This window comes from Schistocerca piceifrons, chromosome 4 (assembly GCF_021461385.2).
Source record: "Schistocerca piceifrons isolate TAMUIC-IGC-003096 chromosome 4, iqSchPice1.1, whole genome shotgun sequence".
NCBI lineage: Eukaryota > Metazoa > Arthropoda > Insecta > Orthoptera > Acrididae > Schistocerca > Schistocerca piceifrons.
In genome coordinates, this window is record NC_060141.1 from 295,102,491 (window position 1) to 295,120,554 (window position 18,064).

General features: G+C 38.7%; 1 long non-coding RNA gene across 1 annotated transcript in view; it reads right to left on the reverse strand.

The window, feature by feature from the left end:
* The window catches only part of LOC124796304, a 32,890-nt gene extending 20,946 nt beyond the window's left edge, over positions 1 to 11,944 (reverse strand). Inside the window, exon 1 of the long non-coding RNA XR_007016741.1 lies at positions 11,848 to 11,944. This is a non-coding gene — a long non-coding RNA (uncharacterized LOC124796304). The remainder of the gene's footprint in view (positions 1 to 11,847) is intronic.
* Positions 11,945 to 18,064: the final 6,120 nt, after the last annotated feature.

Genomic DNA, 18,064 nt, shown 5'->3' on the forward strand with positions numbered 1-18,064 from the left:
TTAAGCTGATTCTCATTGTATTGCTGATAGCGTTTGCTTAAACTTATGGACTGGTTTTCTTTCAGGTTCATGAACATTTATTTTTATCTGTTATTACTTTTATGTTGTAAGTTCATGTACTGACACGTTCCATGACCTTGGAGATTTGCTCCTCAATTTGGTCCTACAGAAATTGACATGTAAATAAATAAAAAAAAATAATCAGAACTTGGAAGTGGTAATGCAAAACATCAGAGAGGACATTGACTTCACCCTTAATGAGATTAATTTTGAAAATAATGAAACTATGCTTGCTTAAGAGAGAGAGAGAGAGAGAGAGAGAGAGAGAGAGAGAGAGAGAGAGAGAGAGAGAGTTGCTTTAGAAGTGTGCGATGTCATCCTTTCTGAAATAAAATTACATTTTCAGTTCACTGCACCCAACTTATTTGACATAAATCAGTCTGACAAATACATCACAGGTTTTCCAAACAAATACCTTGAAATTAAAGACACATATATATTTATGGAAAAAAAGAAAGTTGACGGGTGAGCTTCAAGTCTTCTACACTAGGCCTGAGTTCAGAGCAGTTGCTGACGCAGTTCCATTTCTTTTGTTGATTCCACAGGACGAACTTCATGAGACATTCGACAAAACTGTTAAACTTTCAAAACTGCTAATCATAATGCCTATCTCGACATCAGAACCTGAGAGGTGCATTTCAATGCTCAAGAGAATTACAACGTTCCTACGAAACACCATGAAAGAAGAATGACTGAGTGCCTTAGGGATGCTATCCTGTGAAAAGTCATTCTTGTGTAAAATTGAACATTTCAATTTGAGATGTCAGATTTATTTGCGAACAAGAAGGAGGGTCAAACAAACGTAAAACAAACAAGGAGTTCTGGCTGTCAAGGGGAGAAGAGCGGAGTGGGGGGACAAGCCATGCCTTCCTCTCACAGGGCTGGCAGCCTATGTCCATGTTCTGTGCTCCTGGGATGGCAGAACCAATGTAATAATGGACATATGGGTCGCTGATTCCGTGTGGTGGTGTAAGAGCCGTATTCAAACCCTGTGACAGAGCAAGATTGCTCTCTGCACTCATTTCAAAATAAGAAAAGGAAATAACCAGCAAGCACAACTCAAAGCAAAGGGGAGCACATAAATCATTTGGTAATGGCTAGAGCACAATTGTTAGCTGTGGTTGGTAGTGTCATTACGTGGTAGTTCAGGCCCAATCTCCACTGGTATCTTAAGCAACTCCACGTAAAAGTGATCGAACATACCCTGTGAGGAGTGAAGAATTGTGCTATTGATATGTGTTCACACAAGTGCATTTGTGTGTGCGAGAGAGATTTTTGGAGTTAGTGTTACATTTTATATCTCATGCGGACATGCGAAAAACACACACAGCACATATACAGACACAGGCAGACATATATGATTGTTACATGTCTGCCTGTCTCTGTATAGCTGGAATATTTGTGTGTGTGTTTGTGTTTTTTATTGTGTCTATCAACATACCAGCGCTTTCTCGATTGGTAAGTTACAGCATCTTTTATATATAAACACTTGCTATCATGTTCTCCAGGAATATATCAAACTCTTACTGTGTGTAAGAAGGGCACTATTGCATGCAATAAGTGTTTGTGTCTGTTTCTCTATACATTTTGTTTGATATATCATCTTATGAAATATATGAATTATCGACAAAATTCCATATGGTGATGCTACCAAACTAAGGTTTTTTGGCACCACCAATGGAATGCCTCAGCAGTTGACATTGCATAATGACACAAAAGGACAAGGCATACTCCAAGAAGAAAATAGGCTGAAAGTGAAAAGGCTACCCCTTCAGAACAGCTACATTGCTAAGAGCTGCTGCCATGACACACATACATGAGAACCTCTTTGCCATCTCGGCATTAATAGAGTTTGTGATTATTGTCCTAAGGTTGAAACACAAGCCTAGAACAGAGACTTAAACAGATCTGTAACCATGAGCATCATCAGCTTTATTTGGAGATGCAATCCACTGCATTTCAGTATTTCTCTCATCTCTGCCTGGAGAATGTGTCTCTTCACCTTATGCACAACCTTCCTTGTTTCCTCATCAAAAACTATTTCTACCACAACAGCAAAGCCATTTTCCAGGTGTTTTAATTTTTGAGTATAATTCATCTGAGTTAGGATGATTTAAAGACTAAGTACACTTTGACATCCACCATATCATTTGCTTGTTCCTTAATAAACATGGCTTCCACATGAACTGAACTTACATCATCATTAGACACTGAATTAACATAACCAATTCCTGCATATCATTGCTGCGGAAGAATTCCACCCTATCATGATCCCCCTTCGTCTCCTTTAAAAACTGTAGATGTAAGAGTTTTCTCTTCTTGATATTTAGGAAAGCAGCCTTTAAGTAAGTTATAGCTGAGTTGAATTTCAAAAGTTCCTTGCAAAAAAATATTTGTGACTGATTCAGCCTGCATGCCCAACACTGAACATTGCTTCAATGGTCTCCTGTAACAGTTTTCAATGAAGTGACACATTGTTCAGATGTCTAGCACTGACACAATAGCTTTACCATTATCATATCAAATATTATAGTCTTGCAAAACACCCAATACTGCACGAGCACAATGAGTACAGTTTGCTGTGTCAAGAATTTGAACTCACAACAAAAAGCTTCTGGTTGTTCCATGCCCCAACAGTCTTCACTACCACAAGAAAAAAATGACCTCCTGTTAGTGGTCTCGTCTGCTAACACTACAACATCCTTGTTGGCTAGCTGCTCCATTACCACACTCTTTCATTGTTTTTGTACAGAAAGTACAACAGTTTCCCTCATTGTCTTGATGCATAGAATGTCACTAGCACCTTAAACAAAATTAACCCCACTGTTAGCATTCTGAATCTGTGTTAACAAAATTTGTTTCTTTACTAGATATACAGTGGCAAGCTGAAAACTAAAATCTGATCAACATGCTGTTTACTATCAGTAACCACAGCTTAACTTTGATGAATTCATTCACCCACTGCCGAAAATCTTCACTTTCCAGTTTGTGAAGTAGAATGTTCACTCTCAAAAATTTTTCAGTGATCCTTTGAGCCAGGTATTTACAGTCTTTTTTTCGGCAGCTTCAAAGCTGCTGCTAATCGATGCTTATCGTTCAATTTGCACATCAGAATTCTTGGAGTTATTTCCTCTGTGCTTCTCACTCTGCATGTTTCAATACACTACCTTTTCCGTCTCACTGCATCCTGCCGTTGCAGTAATAACAGAATACCATAGATTTATTGGAAACACACACATCATCAACTTCAAATTCCCGTACTCTATCATTGGCAGTAACTGCACGCTTGGGCAATTTTTACAATTACAAAAACTGTTCTGTGAATGAGATCAAAGTAAACAGAGAGGAAGCACAAGAAAATGTGGACACTACTGTACAATTTGGACAAAGATGTGAAACATAACAACCTCTCTGCACAAAGGCATTTAGAGCTAATAGAAATCATCTAGAGCTGATAGAAATGGGGATACTCCACTACCGACCAGCCTGACAGCTGTATCTATGGTCACACTACCATGATCCTTTGCAAGTCCAAGTTGCCCATTTCTGCTGTTCAGCTCAGGAAGTTGAGAAGCCAGTTCAGAACAGTAGCGCACTGAATATTTTTCACAAACATGCCTCTTCCGTTTACAAATTCTTATAATTAAATGTCAGTTAATAACACCCATGTCATGGTATATTTGCCATTTCACTTGTTGTAGTGACTTTAACCTATAAAATGTCATCGAAGTATGTTTGATGTGTGACTACCACCACAGAAGACAATAGCAAAATATGAACTTTTCACAACACAACATGCTGATTACAGAAGCTGCAACAGGCAGTTAAATGATGTAAAGAAACAGCTGCAACAATCAGCTGTATTTCAAGTGGCTGCACAGTATATGATGTAAGGATTTTAAATGGACTACAAGGAGATGCGGGATCTCAAGTATTGCCAAATAAAGTTTAGGCTACATAATGGAAATAAATGTATTTACTTGAACTCTAAATAACTTAATCTGACCTTCACAAATTCCTCATTAAGTGATTTATATTTTCGTTCACATTTCTGGAAAAATATGTGGAATGGTAGGCTACACTGGTAGGATTCTAATTCTATATTGCAAGCCCAGATAGCTTTCATCCATTGATAAAAATCTTAACCTAACCAAGAGGCCATCTTCAGCAAAAATCACATTAATGGTAAAGAGAGAGAGAGAGAGAGAGAGAGAGAGAGAGAGAGAGAGAGAGAGAACACAAGACCAGTTAAATATTTTGTCATGCTATGTATGATGGATTTCTAGCAGCTATTCTCGTAATTAAATACAAATATTTACATACGTATTTTTTGTGATGTTTGGAAAAATCTGCCAAAATTCATTTGTCTGATTTTCCAATTGCAGTAAATAATAAAAAAGACAACTGCAGGGCATGAGAGGCAGAACAACACATATATAATCTACATACAGAATGCCTATTGTTCTTGATAATGAGAATAATTGTTAATTCTTGATAATGAGGATAATTACTTGAAACACATATTTTAAGCAATACTCAAATCTACCAATACAGTTTGAGGCCTCCCAAATATACGAATGAAATTCAGAAATGACATTTCTTGAAGGGATAGTTTGTTTGCAAATATGGGGAGGCTACTTTCATAAGGGCAAACTGAAATGCTTATTCACCCATTCTCAAATGATATCGTAGTTAGTATATGTCCTACACAGCAGCTGATCGGTTTCACCCACAACTGCTCATCCCCATCCCCTCCCCTCCCCTCCCCTCCCACCGCAATCAATGAGCTCGATACCAACATTAAATTAAATGCTGTAGTATACATGATCGACTATTTGGCAACCATTCCTGACCAACTATGATGAAAAATTCTACAATAGTGTAGCACCAGTGAAGTAGTTTGGTCAAAGAAGTTTGACAAAGATCTCGTAAAAAAAGATGACGCGTTTGTGAAAGATTTTCAACTTGCATTGTTTTGAATTCGCTTTCACTGACTTCCCAAGCTAAAGAGCAGAAATGAACACCCTGTACTCGCAAAGGATCACAGTAGCATGATCATATAGACAGCTATTAGAATGCCCAGAGTCGAGCATCCCCTTTTCTGCTAGCCCTAGACACACGTACTCTGCACAGCCAAGACCTTGCAGTGAGACAAATTTTGACTCGATAAATACAGTAGTAAATAATTTGCTTTCAACACAGAAACTTTTCAACCTACTCTTTACAGTGATGTCCACACAATCCAATCACTATTACATAATGGTTCCGCTGGTTAACATGTATGTGAATAGCTGAGTTTACAATGTGATAGAAACATACTTTTTCATGCTCCAGGTAATCTCTAAAAGATTTACTCTGACTCTTCGGTCTTCTAGAAGACACTTTACATGAATTGAAGGACCCCAATTGTTTTTGCGAGAAACGGTCACTTCCCAGGTTATGAGGGACATTTCATAAATAACGCACAGGTTGGTATTCCTGTGGATTGTTAGATGCAACAATGAAAATCACATCAGATGTAGCTGGGAGCTTGAAGAAGCAGCACATTTTTGGTTTTCCATTGCGCACTTTAATATAAATTTGGCAAGAAGCAGAAATGGAACATGCAGGGGTATCAAGATACTGCAACTGTTGAAGACCAGAGGCTGTACGTCAAAATCAAAGCTTTATGCAGCCAAAACCTGACAAAAATCCAGTGTGTTAAGTGATGTTTGTGGCGAGTTTACAGGGGACCATGGGACAGTTTCACATTGGGTGAATTGTAAGCGTGGTGATCATATGAGAATACATGATAATCCAAGTGTAAAAGCTGTGATAGATGCTCTTGAATAAAATCGCAGTGGACTTGTGACGAACTCTCTGAAGCCACAGGAATTCCCCAACATAAGTATTGTATTCCTTACCCTGACAAATGACTTGAAGAAGAGAAAAATTTCTGTGAAAAGGGTGCCACACTGTTTGACTGCTAAAGAGAAGCCGAAATGCCTGGACATTGCAACCTTGCTTGAACAAAGATTTGACCATGGAGGTCAGGGACTCTTGTGTCGAACAGTTATAATTGATGAAACATGTATTACAGACTTGAGACTGGAGCTGAAATCAGAGTGCAATGAGGAGAGCTTCATGTTCAAAAAATTTCGACGTGCTCAATCAAAGCTGCCCCCCCCCCCTCCTCCTCCTCCTCCTCCTCCTCCTCCTCCCAGTGGACCATGGGCCATGGACCATGGACCTTGCCGTTGGTTCTGAGGTTTGCGTGCTTCAGCAATACAGGTAGCCGTACCATAAGTGCAACCACAACAGAGGAGTATCTGTTGAGAGGCCAGACAAACATGCAGTTCCTGAAGTGGGGCAGCAGCCTTTTCAGTAGCTGCAGGGCCAACAGTCTTGATGATTGACTGACCTGGCCTTGTGACACTAATCAAAATGGCCTTGTTGTGTTGGTACTGTGAACTGCTGAAAGCAAGGGGGAAACTACAGCCGTAAATTTTTCTTGAGGGCATCCAGCTTTACTGTATGGTTAAATGATGATGGCGTCCTCTTGGGTAAAATGTTCTGGAGGTAAAATAGTCCACCATTCAGATATCCAGGTGGGGACTACTCAGAAGGACGTTGTTATCAGGAGAAAGAAAACTGGCGTTCTATGGATTGGAGCATAGAATGTCAGATCTCTTAATTTAGTAGGTAGTTAGAAACTTTAAAATGGAAATGCATAGGTTAAAGTTAGATAGAATGGGGATTAGTGAAGTTTGGTGGCAGAATGAGCGAGACTTCTCGTTACATGAATAAAGGGTTATAAATACAAAATCAAATATGGGTAATGCAGGAGTAGTTTTAATAATGAATAAAAAAATACAAGAGCGGGTAAGCAACTACGAACAGCATAGTGAACACATTACTGTAGCAAAGATAGACACGAAGCCCACACCTACCACAGTAGTCCAAGTTTATATGCCAACAAGCTCTGCAGACGACGAAGAGATTGAAGAAATGTATGATGAGATAAAAGAAATTATTCAGATAGTGAAGCGAGACGAAAATTTAATAGTCATGGGGGACTGGAATTCGATAGTAGGAAAAGGAAGAGAAGGAAATGTAGTAGGTGAATATGGAATCAGGGAAAGGAATGAAAGAGGAAGCTACCTGGTAGAATTTTGCACAGTAAGTAACTTAAAAAAAAAAAAAAAAAAAAAAAAATCTATTTTCGGTTTGCATCATATTTCAATAGATAAAGGTTTATTTAAGTACTCTGAAAAGCATTTTGCTGAAAAAAAAAAATTTTTTTAAGCATTTTCCTACCATGTGCGCTTATGTGCCATGCCTACTTTTCTGTCACCCACTTTTCTGCATATATTTTATATCTTTACATCCCCTACATTGCAAGTTAGGGATTTTTTTTTTTTTTTTTTTTTTTTTTTTACTCCAGAGTATTTTTTACGCCAGAGTGTGTTGGCTATCCTTGGAATGCAACAGTCGGTATCTCTTGTCTCTGCTGTTTGGAAACAACATGCTTTCAAACACAGGGCTAGTTTTGTTCAAGTGTGATTGCGCATAGTTGTTATACTTACATTTGTAGTGCTTGTTTATGTGCGTTTGGTTGTGTTTATTGAAGATGAAGAAACATAAAGGCACTTTCAAGAAACAGCAATTTAGAGGAAACTAGTTTAGAAAGCTTTCTGTACAAGAGGTTATGTCACCTGGCAACGATGTTTCTAATTGTAATTCTTCAACAAGTTCATCATCAAAGAAGCTCTCACCATTTCAAGAGAGTTACAACGAATTTACTGTAAGTGACAAGGGGTGCAGTAATGTTGTTATAAATTTGAGAATATTATCAGATGTAATTTCTAAATTTGTACACTGTAGACAGTGTGGTGAGTCACAGAGCATGAAAATTTGTGTGAGTGCCAGTGGATTTAATTTGCACTAAATGCTCAGCTGCAATTTCATTTATGAGTTCTTCAAAACCAGATGCAAGTGGCCCTTATGAAATCAATACCAGATTAGTTTATGCCTTACGATCTATTGGCAAGAGCTTGGCTGCAGGGAGAACATTTTTTTCAGTGATGAACTTACATCAACCACCAAATAAATTTGAAAAACTGACTGCAATATTAGAGTAAGCTGTATGTGAGGTCAGTGAGGAAAGCATGAAACTGGCTGATAGGGAAGCAGTGGAAGAAAATGATGGAGGTTCAGATATTGCAGTTGCATGTGATGGAAGTTGGCAGAAAAGAGGACATACTTCTCTGAATGGAGCAGTGACTGCCACAAGTGTAGACACCGGTAAAGTGTTAGATGTAGAGATAATGTCAAAATATTGCAAAGTCAATGAACATAAAGGACACAACTGCGTGGCTAATTTTAGAGAAGCAAGTGGTGGTATGGAAGTTCATGGGGTACAACAAATATTTCATCGCTCCGTAGAAACAAGAGGCGTACGGTACACCTAATATTTGGGCAATGGTGACAGTAAGGCATATTAATTAAAACTGAAATAGAAAACTTGCAGGTATACTATGGGCAGGCAGTTAGGAGAAATAAAGAAAATCTGGAAGCAATGAAGAGAGATGTTTGGGCCATATTCTTCCATAAGTCCTCTACTGATGATAAGCCATGTCATGGATTGTGTCCATCAGAAGAAAATTCTTGGTGCAAATACAATAGGGCTCAGGCAACTGCAGAATCTTCTTCTCACCAGAATTCTCTTCCTACTGCTGTTATTACAGCAATGAAACCTATTTTCAGAGACTTGGCTCATCCTGACCTTCTAAGGAAATGTCTGCATGGGCATACAGAACCCAAATGAATGTTTCAACACCATAATTTGGAACTGCCTTTCTAAAACTGTATTTGTAGGAATGCATACAATGAAACTAGGAGTTCATGATGCTGTTATTACATTAGATTGTGGTAATATTGGAAAGTGATGGGTACTGAAAAAGCTGGGAATTGATCCTGCTGAAACTATGATCACTGGGCTGCAACATTGCGATAAAATGAGGATAGCCGATGCAGACAGGTCTGCATCTAATATGGCCAAGAAAGCGAGACAAACATCCGAGAAGGTGAAAAAGAAGCTGGAAGACCTACTAGAGGCCAAAGAAGGGCCATCATATGCAGCAGGACAGTTTTAATTAACTCTAAGTAATAAATTTCAAGTTTTTTTCTTTAAAATCAATTTCCCACAATCTAAAAGTTTCAGTACTTATGCCCCATTATATCAGAAACTATTGTAGATAAAGGAATGAAATTTTCAGAGACTCTGAATAACATAAAAAGCCACCTCTGGTACTACACTCGTTAATATTCCCCCCTCAGGAAGTTCGCAAAAAAATATTTTCTGCAGAAAAGACTTAATATTTTTGTTAATAAATTTAAAAAAGTATTTCTTAAAAACTATAAAAAGGATAAAGTAGATTTTAGTACAGTTGACTATTAGCATCATGTAACTTACAGCAAAAATATTAAGGTCCTGCATCAAACAGTTTTTTTTTTTTTTTTTTTTCAGAAATGGGTCAAATACTTGCCTAAATTACCATGGGTTAGATAGGCAGGGTGTGGGCCCCTTAAGAAACATGAAAGAACTTTGTATACATGGAAGAGGCCTGGAGGCACTGGAAGGTTGCAGATAGATTATACAATGGTAAGACAGATCTAGGAAACCTGATTTTAAATTTTAAGACATTTCCAGGGGCAGATGTAGGAATTAAAATCCACGGAGAGTTAATAAAAACTTTGAGGTTCACCAATGACATTGTAATTCTGTCAGAAACAGTAAAGGACCTGGAAGAGCAGCTCAACGGAATGGGCAGTGTCTTGAGAGGAGGATATAAGATGAACATCAACAGAAGCAAAACGATGATAATGGAACGTAGTTGAATTAAATCGGGTGATGCCGAGGGAATTAGATTAGGAAATGAGATGCTTAAAGTAGTAAATGAGTTTTGCTATTTGGCGAGCAAAATAACTGATGACGGTCGAAGTAGATAGGATATAAAATGTAGACTGGCAATGGCAAGGAAAGTGTTTCTGAGAAGAGAAATTTGTTAACATCAAGTATAGCTTTAAGTGTCAGGAAGTCGTTTCTGGAAGTATTTGTAGGGAGTGTAGCCACGTATGGAAGTGAAACATGGAAGGTACATAGTTTGGACAAGAAAAGAATACAGTAAAACCCCACATTAACGAACCCACTTTTAAGGAATACTTTCGTTGGTCCCGATGATAACGCCATAAAAAGTGTTCCTGAAATTCGGTTTTAACGAATCATACTTTCTTTTAAATTTCGCTTTTAAGGAATAAGTGTTACAATTCGCAAATTAGAATATGGTCTGCAGCTGCACTTCTTGTTTTTGGATATTAAATCATAATGTTAGGCTTTGATCATTTGCATTCTTAAAATCAATATCCGTATTAGCGTTCGGATATTGGTCTCGTATCGATAGTTGTGAAGTTATCGAGATTGGTGAATGTTAAACCGATCATTTGAAAACAAAATTCTTCTGCACTACCGCACTCCAGCTGTTGTCTGATGCTATAAAGTGAAAGCATTAAGTGTATACTGTAGTTGTGTAGTCTACTTACAATAGTGTTTTTGTACGTGTAATATGGCCAGCAAACGAAGAAAACTGACGATACAGCAGACGCTAACAATTATTTGGGATTTTGAAGAGAATCGCAATACCTGTATGAAATTATGCAACGTTGCAAAGAAGTACGATTTGGCACCATCATCTTTGTGCGGAATAATAAAAAACAAGGAGGCTTTATTAAATTTAGAAACACATGGTTCATGTTCATCAAAAAGCCGTAGAAACTGCTCTTTTAGACTTGTTTCAGGGAATAAGAGCCGCAAATATTCCCATAGGTGGCAATGTGTTGCGTGAGAAGGCACGAAAAATTGCACCAAGGATGGGATATTAGAACTTCACTGCATCTAACGGTTGGCTAGATCGTTTTAAAAAATGTCACAATCTCTCAACACAAAATTTAAGTGTAGAAAGTGCGTCTGTGGACAATGAAAGTGTGGGTCATTCGAAATGTTATACTTTACCACCTCTGATTCCAAAAATATTTTTAATGCCGATGAGACTGGTGCATTTTATAACCTCCTTCCATCTAAAACACTTTCAATTAAGGGTGAAAAATGTCATGAGGGACAAAAAAGTAGAGAGAGAATGATAGCATTATTGTGTGTGAACAATGGCGGAAGTGAAAAGTTGCCACCTTTAATTATTGGAAAATTTAAAACTCCGAGGTGTTTTAAGAACATAAAGACACTTCCGTGCAAATATGAGTTTAACAAAAATGCTTGGATGACGATATATTTTTATAAGGTTTCTGAGCAGCTTTGACTCAAAGATGGGTGCAGCATGAAGAAAGATTGTTCTTATCCTAAATAGATGCCCTGCTCATCCCAAAGATACCTTATTTTTAAGAGATATAAATGTTGTGTACCTTCCTGCTAACTGCACAAGTCACTTGCAACCACTGGACTTAGGCATAATCCATTCAGTTAAAGCTAAATATAGAATGTCTCTAGTGCAGAAATCAATTTCATTCTTGCAGAGGAATCAAGCTATGAAATTGAATATTTAACAAGCCATGCATATGTTTGTTGCTGCCTGGAAAGCAGTCACACAGCAGACTGTCAAACTGCTTTGCAAATGCTGGCTGTGGTGCAACATCGTTTGTGGAGGACGATATCCCTGAAGAAGATTGGGATGTTATAGATGTTCCTGAGACTGTGACATTCCAAGATTTTATTTCGTGTGATGATAATGCACTTACTTCTACATCCACTATGGACACGAGTGAGCTGTTTGCAGCTGATATTGGTGAAAAAACTGAAATTGGTGGTGGTGACGAAGACGACGACGACGGCGACTCACCAACACCCAAGTTTTCCTGCAGCTGTGGAAGGACTTGAGACTGTTAGAATGTATTTCTCATCCTTTGTTGAGGATGAGTCAGTTCTTAACAGTATTAATGACAACTTCTAGGAGTACGCTGTGCTGGAAGGAAGCAGCAGACAACTCTTCTAGATTTTTTTTCAGAAATAAAGACAGTATAGCAATTGTAATCATTATTGTGATATCTAATTCATTGAGTGCCATTAGCTAAACCAAATTTTCTCCTTTTAAATCAAGATACCAGTTGATGACTTTTGATGTGACCTAACATGCAAAATATCTTGAAATAGAAGAAGAAGAAGGCATTATAAATATATCGAGTAGTTTTAAATTTGCCAAGAAACATTTTCATGTTCACTGTATTTTTGTATGCAGCACAAGGCGAGTTTGTGATTATGGAGTATTTATATGGCCTAAATAGCCTAGGTTCCAATTTTGATTCTGAAACACGTATTTAGTGCATTTTGACTTAAACCCTTATTTAAGGACAACCCTCTTAAGGAACAAATTTTCTGGTCCGCTGAGATTCGTTAAAAAGGGGTTTTACTGTAGAAGCTTTCGAAATGTGGTGCTACAGAAGAATGCTGAGGATTAGATGGGTAGACCACATAACTAATGAGGAGGTATTGAATAGAATTGGGGAGAAGAGAAATATGTGGCACAACTTGAATAGAAGAAGGGATCAGTTGGTACGACATGTTCTGAGGCATCAAGGGATCACCAATTTAGTACTGGATGTCAGCATGGAGAGTAAAAAACAAAAAAAAACAGAGGGAGACCAAGAGATGAATACACTAAGCAAATTCAGAAGGATGTAGGTTGCAGTAGGTACTGGCAGATGAAGAAGCTTGCGCAGGATAGAGTAGCGTGGAGAGCGGCATCAAACCAGTCTATGGACTGAAGACGATAACAACAACAACAACAACAACAACAAGTGGGCTCTGACAACAATCTGTTAGTTTTGAGCTGCAGATTATAACTGTAGAAACTGCAAACAGGTGGGAATTTAAGGAGATGCAACCAGGATAAACTGAAAGAACCAGATGTTGTAGAGTGTTTCAGAGAGAGCATTAGGGAACAACTGACAAGAATGGGGGAAAGAAATATAGTAGAAGATGAATGGGTAGCTTTGAGAGATGAAATAGTGAAGGCAGCAGAGGATGAAGTAGGTAACAAGATGAGGGCTGGTAGAAATCCTTGGGTAACAGAAGATTGAATTTAATTGATGACAGAAGAAAATATAAAAATGCAGTAAATGAAACAGTCAAAAAGGAATACAAATGTCTCAAAAATGAGAACAACAGGAGGTGCAAACTGGCTAAGCAGGTATGGTTAGAGGACAAGTGTTAGGATGTAGAGGCTTATCTCACTAGGGGTAAGATAGATACTGCCTACAGGAAAATTAAAGAGACCTTTGGAGATAAGAGAACCTCGTGTATGAATATCAAGAGCTCAGATGGAAAACCAGTTATAAGCAAAGAAGGGAAAGCAGAAAGGCAGAAGGAGTATATAGAAGGTTTATACAAGGGCAACATACTTCAGGGGAATATTATGGAATTGTAAGAGGGCACAGATGAAGATTAAATGGGAGATATGATACTGGGGGAAGAGTTTGACATAAACACTGAAAGACCCAAGACAAAACAAGGCCCCAGGAGTAGACAATATTCCATTAGAACTTCTGATAGCCTTTGGAGAGTCAGCCATAACAAAACTCTACCATCTAGTGAGCAAGATGTATGAGACAAGCAAAATACCCTCAGACTTCAAGAAGAACATAATTCCAATCCCAAAGAAAGCAGGTGTTGACAGATGTGAAAATTACCGAACTATCGGTTTAATAAGCCACAAGCTGCAAAACACTAAAATGAATTCTTCACATGCGAATGGAAGAACTGGCAGAAGCCGACATCGGGGAAGATCAGTTTGGATTCCGTAGAAATGTTGGAACACCTGAGGCAATACTGACCCTACGACTTATCTTAGAAGAAAGATTAAGGAAAGGCAAACCTATGTTTCTAGCATTTGTAGACTTAGAGAAAGCTTCTGACAATGTTGACTGGAATACTCTCTTTCAAATTCTGCAGGAGCCAGGGGTAAAATACAGGGAGCAAAAGGCTATTTATAATTTGTACAGAAGTCAGATGGCAGGTATAAGAGTCGAGGGACATGAAAGGGAAGCAGTGGTTGGGAAGGGAGTGAGACAGGGTTATAGCCTATCCCAAATGTTAATCAATCTGTATATTGAGCAAGCAGTAAAGGAAACAGAAGAATAATTTGGAGTAGGAATTAAAGTCCAGGGAGAAGAAATAAAAACTTTGTTTGCGGATGACATTGTAATCCTGTCAGACAGCAAAGGACCTGGAAGAGCAGTTGAATGGAATGGACAGTGTTTTGAGAGGAGGATATGAGATGAACATCAACAAAAGCAAAACGATAATGGAATGTAGCCTAATTAAATCAGGTGATGCTGAGACAATTAGATTAGGAAATGAGACACTTAGGGTGGTAGATGAGACATACTATTTGGGGAGCAAAATAACTGATGATGGCCGAAGCAGAGAGGATATAAAATGTAGACTGGCAATGGCAAGGAAAGGGTCTCTGAAGAAGAGAAATTTGTTAACATCGAGTACAGATTTAAGTCTTTTCTGAAATTATTTGTATGGAGTGTAGCCATGTATGGAAGTGAAACATGGATGATAAATACAAGGGGCATTAAAATGAAATCCACTCACTAGTGTAAAGTAACGGTAGCGATTTTATTAACTCGGAAATGTAATTATACACAGTACACATACTTAAAAATACTCATCAAAACCGTTGACACATTTATCCCATTGCGACACTAGCTAGTCGATTCCATCCTTGAAGCTAGTAGGCCACTATGTGATCCAGGTCTGGACCCAGCCACAAACTTCACCATCCGTTGCGAATTGATGTCCATGAATAGCTCGTTTTAGAGGTCCAAACACACAGAAGTCATACGGTGAAAGGTCGGAACTGTACAGTGGATGTTCCAGCATCTCCCACCGAAACTGCTGCATTGTCGTCTTCATTGGCCGTATGTGAGCAGGCATTATCATGCAGGAGGATAACCCCATTGAACAACATGCCTTGGTGTTTTGAGTTGATGGCTCATCTAAGTTTCTGTAAAGTGGCTTCATAACACTAGGCATTGATGGCGGTTCCCCATTCCAGGAACTGTACAACCAGTGGAGCATTGTGATCAATGGAGAAGGACATCATGTCCTTACCAGAACTGGTGTGATTGCTTTCGATTTCTTTGAAGGTAGTGAAGTCATGTTTCCACTGCTTTCCGGTTCTAAATGGTGACACCATGTTATGTCACCTATGACAATACATTGACAGAAAGCCGTATTCTTCCTCATGATAATGTTGCAGATGACACGAAGATAGCACCAATCGAGTATGGCACTGTTCGGCAGTCAGTTGGTGAGGAACCCACTATGTACAGATTTTTCTAAAGTTCAAGTGTTGATTCATTATGGTGTGGGCGGTGCCCATGCTAATACCCAGTAACTGATGGATCTTGTCCACGGTGATTCTGTGGTTGTCCAAGACTAAAGCATTCACTTCCACAACCATTTCTGGCGTGATGACAATATGAGCCTGTCCAGGAAGAGCATCGTCTTCCAGTAACTCGTGCCTCTCAAGGAATCATTTGCGCCATTCCACAACACTGGAACAACTTTGACTGTGCTCCCTGTACACAGCCTTCATCCATCGACACATTGCACGTTCTCTTCAGCGTGAACCACACTGGCGCTATACAACATCAAACGGTGCACACACATCAGTCTCTCTACCAATAGATGGAACCACAATACCTGCAATTACGTGGTATCACCTTACGTGTAAGGCAAAGGTGGATGCACTGACTAGGTTTCATTTGAATGAACCTCATAGTTTAGATAAGAAGAGAATAGAAGTGTCCGAAATGTGGCGCTACAGAAGACTGCTGAAGATTAGATGGGTAGACCACGTAACTAGTGAGGTGGTACCGAACAGAATTGGGGAGAAGAGAAACTTGTGGCACAACTTGACTAGAAGAAGTGATCGGTTGGTAGGACATGTTCTGAGGCATCAACAGATCACCAATTTACTATTGGAGGGCAGTATGGATGGTATAAATGTCTCTTGGCCCATACTAGCAGTTAGGAGTCTTAAATCGATCAACTTATTGGTTCAACGACCTTCCTCTTGTTATTGGTTCAATGTTAAGATATCATCACGAGGCAGCACGTTTTGCCTGCGCAAGCGAAATATTTATTCCATGACTTAGTGTTGCTCCATAGCAAGCGAAGCAATGTAAGAAAATCGATATGTGACTGGACTTTGTTGCAAGACAGGATAAAACAGTCAGTTAGCCGCCATACTATATAATTTGTGTCTTTTGAGATTCACAACTGATATACAACATTAATGTGGAGTTTAGTAATAGCCATAATACAGTCTGGTACATGTAAAAGGTTATTTCGCATATTTATTTTTGATCAAAAGATTATGTGATGAACTGTAACATACAACAGGCTCGCATAGGACTTCGAACATTTGGTGGTCAATGTTTGCTGTAGAACCTGCTTCAGTAACACGGTCAAAAGCATAGAGAGAGTTTTCTCTGCTAAAACGAACTCATTTCACTCGCAGACAATCATTGAACGACCAAATGCGAATGGCAATAACCCAATTCGCAAAGATCCTACAGAAGTTTTCTTTCTCCTATATTTCAAGAATTTCACAGGCGACCATTGGAGTTGGCAGCTGCTTCTACACCACGAGAGTAACTTGTCTACATGTAAAAAAATTACATATGCTGTGGGAGTAGTTGACGCCGCTCTCTAAACTGATACTGTCCTTCACAGACATACAGACACTGCACACACTAGTTCAGTAACAATGAATTTAATATTATCCTGCTTAAAAACATTAATTTCTTCTTTTGAGCCATAATACTATAAAAATTGCGACCATGACAGGACTCAAATCTGCACTCTTATAATATTATGGATCAAAAGAAGAAATTAATGTTTTTAAGTTGGTAATATTAAAAGGGTAAAAATCACAGAGGGAGACCAACAAATGAATACACTACACAGATTCAGAAGGATGTAGGTTGCAGTAGTTGCTTGGAGATGAAGCTTTAACAGGATAGAGAAGCATGGAGAGCTGCATCAAACCAGCCTCTGGACTGAAAACCACAGCCATAGTCACAACAACAGCAACAACAACAACAGCTCAAGCAAATGATGATTTCTGCTTATGATCACGAAGGAATCATCATAACAGATAAGAGGCCCCATGTGGAACAAGTGCCACAGCAGTGTATTATTGTAGCTTCATGCAAAACCTGTGCAGAAAAAAAGTGCAAAACCAAACCTCAGTTGCTCACGGCTAGGCCACTCGTTTACCATAACAATGCTTGTCTATGTATCAGAAGTCATGTAGCCCAAAAACTTCGCAAGTATGGATGGGAAGTTTTGCCGCATCCTTCCTACAGCCCAGTCACAAGTCCATCAAACTTTGATTTGTTCCCAAAGCTGTAAAAACCTATGCATGAATGTAGTCATCTTTCTTTGGAAGAGCTGTCTACCACAATTACCAGAGCCATTCGACAATGAACAGAAGTGATGTCCTGAATGGAATAATGGAGCTTCTGATGTGTTGAGACTCAGTCATAGAGAAGCAGGGAGACAACTATAAGTTACCAATATTAGTGAACTGCTGCCCCAAGATGTACGACAATTTTAATACAAGGCTTGGGAAAAACAAGGTCAGTGAAAAAACAGTCTAGACCATGATGGCTCCAGCAGTTTCAACGACCGAGTTCAACTGGCTGTTTTAAACATCATCAACTTCAGCTCATTGTTCTGTCTGAAGATGGCCTAGTACAGACAAACTGGTTATTTTAATAAAGTACCTTCGCGATTTACACTTTTTTTTCTTCAATAATTTTATATTGATTACAAGATCACTGCTTCCTGAAAATGTTACCAAAAATTGGGTAAAATGCCAAATTTCACAACAATTTGTTAAAAATAGCCAATTTTGTGACATGTCACAAAAACTCGCCA